Here is a 9,203-nt window from a genome sequence, read left to right as displayed (position 1 = left end):
CAGCGTCTGCCGCGCCCTCCAGACACCTCGCCCCGCCCTCCCCCCCACCCGTCCCCAGTCCTGGAGGACAGACACTGTGCGGAGGACCGAGGACACCGGTGGGAGGGCAGGGGGCCACAGTGACTGGGGGGTCCAGCCGCCAGGCGACCTCTTCTGCCCACAGACCCCAGGAAGCAGGACTTTGTCCTGGTGGACGGGTGACCAGGGATGTCGGGACAGCAGGGCTCAGTGACCAGGGCCAGGGTCTGAGCTGGGACTCAGAGGCTGTGTTTCGGCTGCTAGGGCTGGGAGCAGGTCGCCCTCTCCTGTCCCTCTCCCTGTCTGTCCTTCTCTCGCCTCTGTCTCTCCTCCATCTCCCCAGCCCAACCCCTACAACTGGAGGGACACGTCCCCCACATCCCTCTTACCGGTCTACCTGCGAATGCCCGCGCCCCCCACCTGAGGGCGCCCGTGGCCCGGACACGCAGGAAGCCGCTGGTTCCAGGAGCCGCTGGTCCTCTGAGCGGCAGTCGGTGAATAAATCTCCCAGCTTCCTTGTCCTTGGGGTGGGACAGCTCAGAGGCCCCCGGGCTGAGTTCCGTGGCCTGAGCTCCTTCTGTTCCCCAGGGAAATACTCCCTGGTTCTGCCTGCGGGGCCAACACAGACAGAGACAAGCCCCAAGCCCCAAAATGCTGAAAGAACATGGCAATGAGAACCTATAGAGCCTTCACCTCAATACGCCAGTTGTTAAGAATGTCGGCGTTGACTGTTGGTGTCCAGTGTTCTTTTTTCAAGCCAAAAACCTTAACAACACCAAATTTATTTCATATAGAATCGTTCAGTTCAGGTCAGTTCAATTCAGTCGCTTAGTTGTGTCTGACTCTTTGCGACCCCATGCACTTCAGCACGCCAGACCTCCCTGTCCATCACCAACTCCCGGAGTTTACTCAAACTCATGTCCATCGCGTCAGTGATGCCATCCAACCATCTCATCCTCTGTCGTCCCCTTCTCCTCCTGCCTTCGATCTTTCCCAGCATCAGGGTCTTTTCCAATGAGTCAACCCTTCGCACGAGGTGGCCGAAGTATTGGAGTTTCAGCTTCAGCGTCAGTCCTTCCAATGAATATTCAGGACTGATTTCCTTTAGGATGGACTGGTTGGATGTCCTTGCAGTCCAAGGGACTCTCAAGAGTCTTCTCCAACACCACAGTTCAAAAGCATCAATGCTTTGGTGCCCAGCTTTCTTTATAGTCCAACTCTCACATGCATGCATGACAACTGGAAAAACCATAGCTTAGATGGACGTTTGTTGGTAAAGCAATGTCTCTGCTTTTTAATATGCTGTCTAGGTTGGTCATAGCTTTCTTCCAAGGAGCAAGTGTCTTTTAATTTCATGGCTGCAGTCACCATCTGCAGTGATTTTGGAGCCCAAAAATATAAAGTCTATCACTGTTGCCACTGTTTCCACATCTATTTGCCATGAAGTGATGGGACCAGATGCCATGATCTTAGTTTTCTGAATGTTGAGTTTTAAGTCAACTTTTTCACTCTCCTCTTTCACTTTCATCAAGAGGCTCTTTAGTTCTTCTTCCCTTTCTGCCATAAGGGTGGTGTCATCTGCATATCTGAGGGTATTGATATTTCTCCCGGCAATCTTGATTCCAGCTTGTGCTTCATCCAGCCCAGTATTTCTCATGATGTACTCTGCATATAAGTTAAATAAGCTGGGTGACAACATATAGCCTTGACGTACTCCTTTCCCGATTTCGAACCAGTCCGTTGTTCCGTGTCCAATTCTAACTGTTGCTTCTTTTGACCTGCATACAGATTTCTCAAGAGGCAGGTCAGGTGGTCTGATATTCCCATCTCTTGAAGAATTTTCCACAGCTTGTTGTGATCCACACAGTCAAAGGCTTTGGCATAGTCAATAAAACAGAAATAGATGTTTTTCTGGAACTCTCTTGCTTTTTTGATGATCCAGCGGATGTTGGCAATTTGATGTCTGGTTCCTCTGCCTTTTCTAAATCCAGCTTAAACATCTGGAAGTTCACAGTTCACGTACTGTTGAAGCCTAGCTTGGAGAATTTTGAGCATTACTTGGCTAGCGTGTGAGATGAGTGCAATTGTGCAGTAGTTTGAGCATTCTTTGGCATTGCCTTTCTTTGGGATTGGAATGAAAACTGACCTTTTCCAGTCCTGTGGCCACTGCTGAATTTTCCAAGTTTGCTGGCATATTGAGTGCAACACTTTCACAGCATCATCTTTTAGGATTTGAAATAGCTCAGCTGGAATTCCATCATCTCCCCTAGCTTTGTTCGTAGTGATGCTTCCTAAGGCTCACTTGACTTCACATTCCAGGATGTCTGGCTCTAGGTGAGTGATCACACCATCGTGATTATCTGGATCATGAAGATCTTTTTTGTACAGTTCTTCTCTGTATTCTTGCCACCTCTTCTTAATATCTTCTGCTTCTGTTAGGTCCATACCATTTCTGTCCTTTATTGAGCCCATCTTTGCATAAAATGTTCCCTTGGTATCTCTAATTTTCTTAAAGAGATCTCTAGTCTTTCCCATTCTGTTGTTTTCCTCTGTTTCTTTGCATTGACCACTGAGGAAGGCTTTCTTATCTCTCCTTGCTCTTCTTTGGAACTCTGCATTCAGATGGGAATATCTTTCCTTTTCTCCTTTGCCTTTTGCTTCTCTTCTTTTCACAGCTATTTGTAACGCCTCCTCAGACAACCATTTTGCCTTTTTGCATTTCTTTTCCTTGGGGATGGTCTTGATCACTGCCTCCTGTACAATGTCATGAACCTCCATCCATAGTTCTTCAGGCACTCTGTCTATCAGATCTAATCCCTTGAATCTATTTCTCACTTCCACTGTATAATCGTAAAGGATTTGATTTAGGTCATACCTGAATGGTCTACGGTTTTCCCTACTTTCTTCAATTTAAGTCTGAATTTGGCAATAAGGAGTTCATGATCTGATCCACAGTCAGCTCCTGGTCTTGTTTTTGCTGACTGTATAGAGCTTCTCCATATTTGGCTGCAAAGAATATAATCAATCTGATTTCGGTGTTGGCCATCTGGTGAAGTCCACGTGTAGAGTCTTCTCTTGTGTTGTTGGAAGAGGGTATTTGCTATGATCAGTGCGTTCTCCTGGCAGAACTCTATTAGCCTTTGCCCTGCTTCATTCTGTACTCCAAGGCCAAATTTGCCTGTTATTCCAGGTATCTCTTGACTTCCTACTTTTGCATTCCAGTGCCCTATAATGAAAAGGACATCTTGTTTGGGTATTAGTTCTAGAAGGTCTTGTAGGTCTTCATAGAACCATTCAACTTCAGCTTCTTCAGCGTTACTGGTTGGGGCATAGATCTGGATTACTGTGATATTGAATGGTTTGCCTTGGAAACAAACAGAGATCATTCTGTCATTTTTGAGACTGCATCCAAGTACTACTGCATTTCAGACTCTTTTGTTGACTATGATAGCTATTCCATTTCTTCTAAGGGATTCTCGCCCACAGTAAGAATAGTAGATATAATGGTCATCTGAGTTAAATTCACCCATTCCAGTCCATCTTAATTCGCTGATTCCTAGAATGTCGATGTTCACTCTTGCCATCTCCTGTTTGACCACTTCCAATTTGCCTTGATTCATGGACCTAACATTCCAGGTTCCTATGCAGTATTGCTTTTTACAGCATTGGACTTTACTTCTATCACCAGTTACATCCACAGCTGGGTGTTGTTTTTTCTTTGGCTCCATCCCTTCATTCTTTCTGGAGTGATTTCTCCACTGATCTCCAGTAGCATATTGGGCACCTACTGACCTGGGGAGTTCATCTTTCAGTGTCCTCTCTGAAGGAGTCTTTGGGGCCTACAAAAGAAAACAATGGTCTCAAAGGCTCTTGCTGAATCATCTAACTTCGGAGAAAACAAAACAGAACTTTAGGTCCCACCCTGATGCTCCAGGCCGGTTGCATCTATCTGAGATTTATCACCCCCTGTCCAGAAACCTTCCACAAACCCCCTATAAATATGGAGCCTCCCTGATCCCTCTCGGCAGTCAGCCTGGTCGTTAGGCCGGCTGTCGCCCCTCCTTGCCTAAATAAAGGTAATATACTTCCACTGAGGTCATCTTTCCTGTTCTGCCTCACCCGAACTATACCCTACACTATCTTTTTGCCTTTTCATACTGTTCATGGGGTTTTCATGGCAAGAAGACTGAAGCGGTTTGCCATCCCCTTCTCCAGTGGACCACGTTTTGTCAGAACTCTCCACCGTGACCCGTCTATCTTGGGTGGCCCTACACAGCATGGCTCATAGTTTCACTGAGTTAGACAAGGCTGTGGTTCATGTGATCAGATTGGCTAGTTTTCTGTGATGGTGGTTTTCAGTCTGTCTGCCCTCTGATGGAGGAGGATAAGAGGCTTATGGAAGTTTTCTGATGGGAGAGACTGACTGAGGGGGAAACTGGGTCTTGTTCTGTTGGGGAGGCCATGCTCAGTAAATCTTTAATCCAATTTCTGTTGATGGGCGGGGCTGTGTTCCCTCCCTGTTATTTACCTGGGGCCAAACTAGAGTGGGGGTAATGAAGATAGTGGAGACCTCCCTCAAAAGGTCCCAAGCCCCCAGCCCTGCAGCAGGCCACCACCGACCCACGCCTCTGCTGGAGACTCCTGGACACTCGTGGGCAAGTCTGGGTCAGTCTCTTGTGGGGTCACTGCTCCTTTCTCCTGGGTCCTGGTGCACAAGGTTCTGTTTGTGCCTGCCGAGAGTCTATTCCCCAGTCCTGTGTCAGTTCTGGCGGCTTTATGGTGGGGTTAATGGCGACCTCCTCCAAGAGGGCTTTTGCCACACCCAGGTCTGCTGCACCCAGCACGCCTGCCTCTGTGGCAGGCCACTGCTGACCTGGACCTCCGCAGGAGACGCTCAAACACAGTTCTGTCTCAGTCTCTGTGGGGTCCCTGGGTCCTGGTGCGCACAAGGTGTGTTTGAGCTCCCTGAGCGTTTCTGGCAGGTATGGGGTTTGATTCTAAACGCGATTTCGCCCCTCCTACCATCTTGCTGGGGCTTCTCCTTTGTCCTTAGACGTGCAGTATCTTCTCACAGTTGCTCCAGTGCCACGCAGCTGCCGCTCCAGCGCCTACCGTCTTGCTGGGGCTTCTCTACAACCTGATAAATAATTTCTTTATGGTGAAATAAATGTTTATCTTATTTTTGAACAGCTAGTTAGGCATTGACATGCTTCACTCATAGTTAGATATACATAATACTTTGAATTTTTGTATTTTTCAGTAAGCAAGAAGAACAGTGTTTTTTTATTAACCTTTGTTTTGTATTGGAGTATAGTCGATTAACAATGTTGTGATAGTATCTGGTGGACAGCAGAGTGATTCAGTTATACACATATATGCATCCCAGGGTTTTATTATTGGCCGCACATCTTTCTTTGCAGGGGGGAAGGGGCGCATGGCGTGGCTTGTGGGATCTTAGTTCCCTGAGCACGGATTGAACCTGGGCCGTGCAGTGATAGCCCCGAGTCCTACCCACTGCACTGCCAGGGAACTCCCAGGTTCACAACATTGAAAACCATCCCCAACGAGTCATTACTGCTGCTTTTATTTTTCTGTAACCACCAGTATATCTTTATCTCCACCAACAGGCTTCCATGTCTTTGTTCATCATTAAAAAAAAAACCCAAAACACAAAAACAGGAATTTTTTTTTCTTTTATTCTTGTATTTTTCCTATCCCTCTGGAAAACGTATGATTTACTCGCTCAACCAATATTTCTTGGACAGCTCCAGACACCGTAGCCTTTTCCCTAGAAATCCTACTCATTTCTCATCTCATGAGGTTAATCACCCAGTGCTCTGTATGTTTGCCCTCCTGTGGGTGACAGTCTGCTGGAAGGGTTTCCGTCAGCGCTCTTAGTAAGCGCTGTGGGGCTGTAGAAAGCCGGTGATTACAATGTCACTTTTGTAACCACATGCCTAGCTGGGCGTTCTTACTGGTCCTAACACATTCTCAAGGTTTTCCAGCTAGACAGTCACACTGCAGAAAAGGATAATTCTGCCTCCTCCTTTCCAGCAGTTTTTTGGGGTTTTTTTTTTGGGGGGGGAGGCCTTTATTATAGTAAAATATACATAACAAAATTTCTTATTTTAAACATTTTTAAGTGCACAGTAATGCGGCACTAAGCACATTCACATGCTGTGTAGCCACCATCACAGCCGATTACCAGAAACTTCCTATCACTCTGGACAGAAGCTCTGCCCTCCCTACGCACTCACCCCCCCACTGCCCCACCCCTCCACGCCCCGGCACCCACTCCAGAGCCCCCTGGATGATGCAGCTGGCCCCGGTTTTCTTCAGGGCTGGTGCCTGGGGCAGTCCTGTCCCTTGTCACCGGTCAATTCTCAGCAGCCTCTGTTCCCATCTCCACCACAAACAGATTCAGTGTCCAGCCCCAAGTGGGGGTCTCCTATCTGCGGTCCACACCCCCCCCACAGGCCCCTGTGCTGGAAACCCAGTCTCACCGCTTTGGTTTTATTTTTTTGCAAGAGTTTTAAAAAATGTGGATCACTTTTTTAAAAGCCTTTATTGAATTTGTTCTGATACTGCCTCTGGTTTGTGTTTTGATTTCTTGGCTGCAAGGCAAGTGGGATCTTAGATCCCTGAGCGGGGATCGAACCCACATCCCCCCATGTTAGAAGATGAAGTCTAAACCACTGGACCACCAGGGAAGTCCCTTAGTCTCACTGCCTGGACCTTGAATTTCTCACTCTGAGAATTTCTCCTTCTTTCTTTGGAACCCAGTTAATGCCGTTGTGTTTATAGCCGGGAGTGGGGGTGTCTGTGTCCACCAAGTTCACTGCTGTTGCTAAAATCCTCCACCAGCCCCCGCTGCCTTCCATTTATGGAGCAGGGAACAACACAGCCTGCCTTCCCCTCCTGCTTGGGACGTGAGCAGAGGCTCTTGCGGCCTCTGTTTGGACAAGTGAATATCATATCTATCCAGCCATCTATCCAGCAAACCCTTCAGAGGATTCCAGGGCTGAACATGCCTCTGGATGCTGCCTGGGTGACAATCATGTCTTAACTGGCTTGTTTCTTTACTAGGTTTTATGTTAAGTGCTTCAGAGCATTTGTGTTGCTATTGTGAACCTCTGCTCAGAGCTCTCTGGCAGCCAAGCTCTCCCCCAGTTTATGCAAATATAAATCCCCCCCAAAAGACAGCACCCCCACCACGCGACCTCAAGTGACAGAGACAGCAGGCTCCAAGAAGCTCTGGGTTCCTCAACCATCATCCAGCGGGCCTGGAGGTTGGGACTGGGGTGGGGGCAGCCTCTCTGCCGCCCCCAGAGCCTAAATTCAGCTCCCCTGCAGCCGAGTCGGCACGTCCCTTTGGACGGAGGGGAACTGTGAAGGCTTCTCATCTTGTGTTTTAAAAATATGCATGTATCACAGATGTTCAGCAAAGTATGGGGTTGAGGAAGACATGAATGGATCAAAATTCTCACTGGCTACAACTCTGGGGTTGCCTCCCAGGATGGAGGCTGTTACCCTTCCTTCCTGCAGGAATCTGCTGGTCAAGGGAGTTGGGTTTCCCTCCCTTATGCGTATGTGTGCTAAATCGCTTCAAGTCGTGTCCGATTCTTTGTGACCCCATGTACTGTAGCCCACCAGGCTCCCCTGTCCATGGGATTTTCCAGGCAAGAATACTGGAGTCAGTGGTCATTTCCTTCTCCAGGGGATCTTCCCCACTCAGGGATCAAACCCGAGTCTCCTGCATTGCAGGCAGATTCTTTACCGTCTGAGCCACAAGGGAAGCCCCAGACTAGTGGCTAGCTATAGCCTAATTATCAACCAGAAGATTTTTATAATTCAAATATCAGTTCAGTTCAGTTCAGTCACTCAGTCTTTGCTATCCCATGGACTGACAGGCTTCCCTGTCCATCACCAACTCCTGGAGCTTGCTCAAACTTGTGTCCATCGAGGCGGTGATGCCATCCAACCATCTCATCCTCTGTTGTCCCCTTTTCCTCCTGCCTTCATTCTTTCCCAGCGTCAGGTTCTTTGCCAATGAGTCATTTCTCAAATATATTCACACTTTATTTGAATTTCACGCAAATTTCAAATATATTCACGCTTTATTTGAAAAAGAGCTCTGCAACCACAGAATGACAGAATTCTGCACGCTGCCCTCTCAGGTAAGCGGAGTGGGCAGAGGAGGGGGCTGCAAGGCTCAGGGAACCCTAAACACACCAGCTGGGACTGGAGCCCCAAGCCCACTAGATGGCGACCTGTGTTTCTCCTTCCCAGGTCGCTGCCCAGGACCCGGAAGAGAGGATGTGGGGGCAGGTCCCCTTGGAAAGCACAGCCAGTGGGGACTCGCCCATACCAGGATCGTCCCTTCTGCTTCCTCCTCCTACCCACTCAGAGAGGTCACGGCCTCCAGATCCCTGCTCCCTTGCTGGGCCAGATGGTGACAATGCCACCTTGCCCTGGCACTTCCTCCCGGGAGGCCATGCGATGAGCAAGGATGAGCCCATGTGAGCAGGTGACCAGGAGCACCTGGGTATATGCATTTTCACAGGATTGTTTGACAGCTGCCTGCATCGTTATTGCCCATTACTGCAGGGACCTCAGTGATGGCAGGGGCAGGGACCTGCCGAGGGCTTCTTGTTTATAAAGTTCACTTGGTCTGGGAGGGAGGGGACATATGTATACTTGTGGCTGATTCATGTTGTTGTACGGCAGAAACCAACACAACGTTATAAAGCAATTGTGTGTGTATATGTGCTCAAGTTGTGTCCGACTGCGACCCCATGGACTCCTCTGGACTCCCACCAGGCTCCTCTGTCCATGGAAATTTTCCAGCCAAGACTACTGAAGCGGGTTGCTGTTTCCTTCTCCAGGGGACCCTCCCGGCCCAGGGATCGAACCCGCATCTCTTGCCTCCCCTGCATTGGCAGGCAGATTCTTTACCTCTGCGCCACCTGGGAAGCAATTATCCTCAATTAAAAACAAGAAAGTTCACTTGATTTTAGCTGTCTCTGAAGAGATGGTTTGAACAGGGCATTCCAAGGGCATCATCTCAAAAGGCAGTGGTTGGAGTTTACAATGCCCTCTGCTTACGATATGCGTTGCCATGTTATATATGCTGGGTGCCCTGGTTCCTGCAAGCCCAGCTCCCTGGCAGGCGTGTGTAGCCAGCA

This window comes from Giraffa tippelskirchi, chromosome 13 (genome assembly GCF_054371585.1).
Source record: "Giraffa tippelskirchi isolate mGirTip1 chromosome 13, T2T-mGirTip1v1.2.pri, whole genome shotgun sequence".
Classification (NCBI taxonomy): domain Eukaryota; kingdom Metazoa; phylum Chordata; class Mammalia; order Artiodactyla; family Giraffidae; genus Giraffa; species Giraffa tippelskirchi.
Note: the sequence above shows the minus strand (reverse complement) of the source record.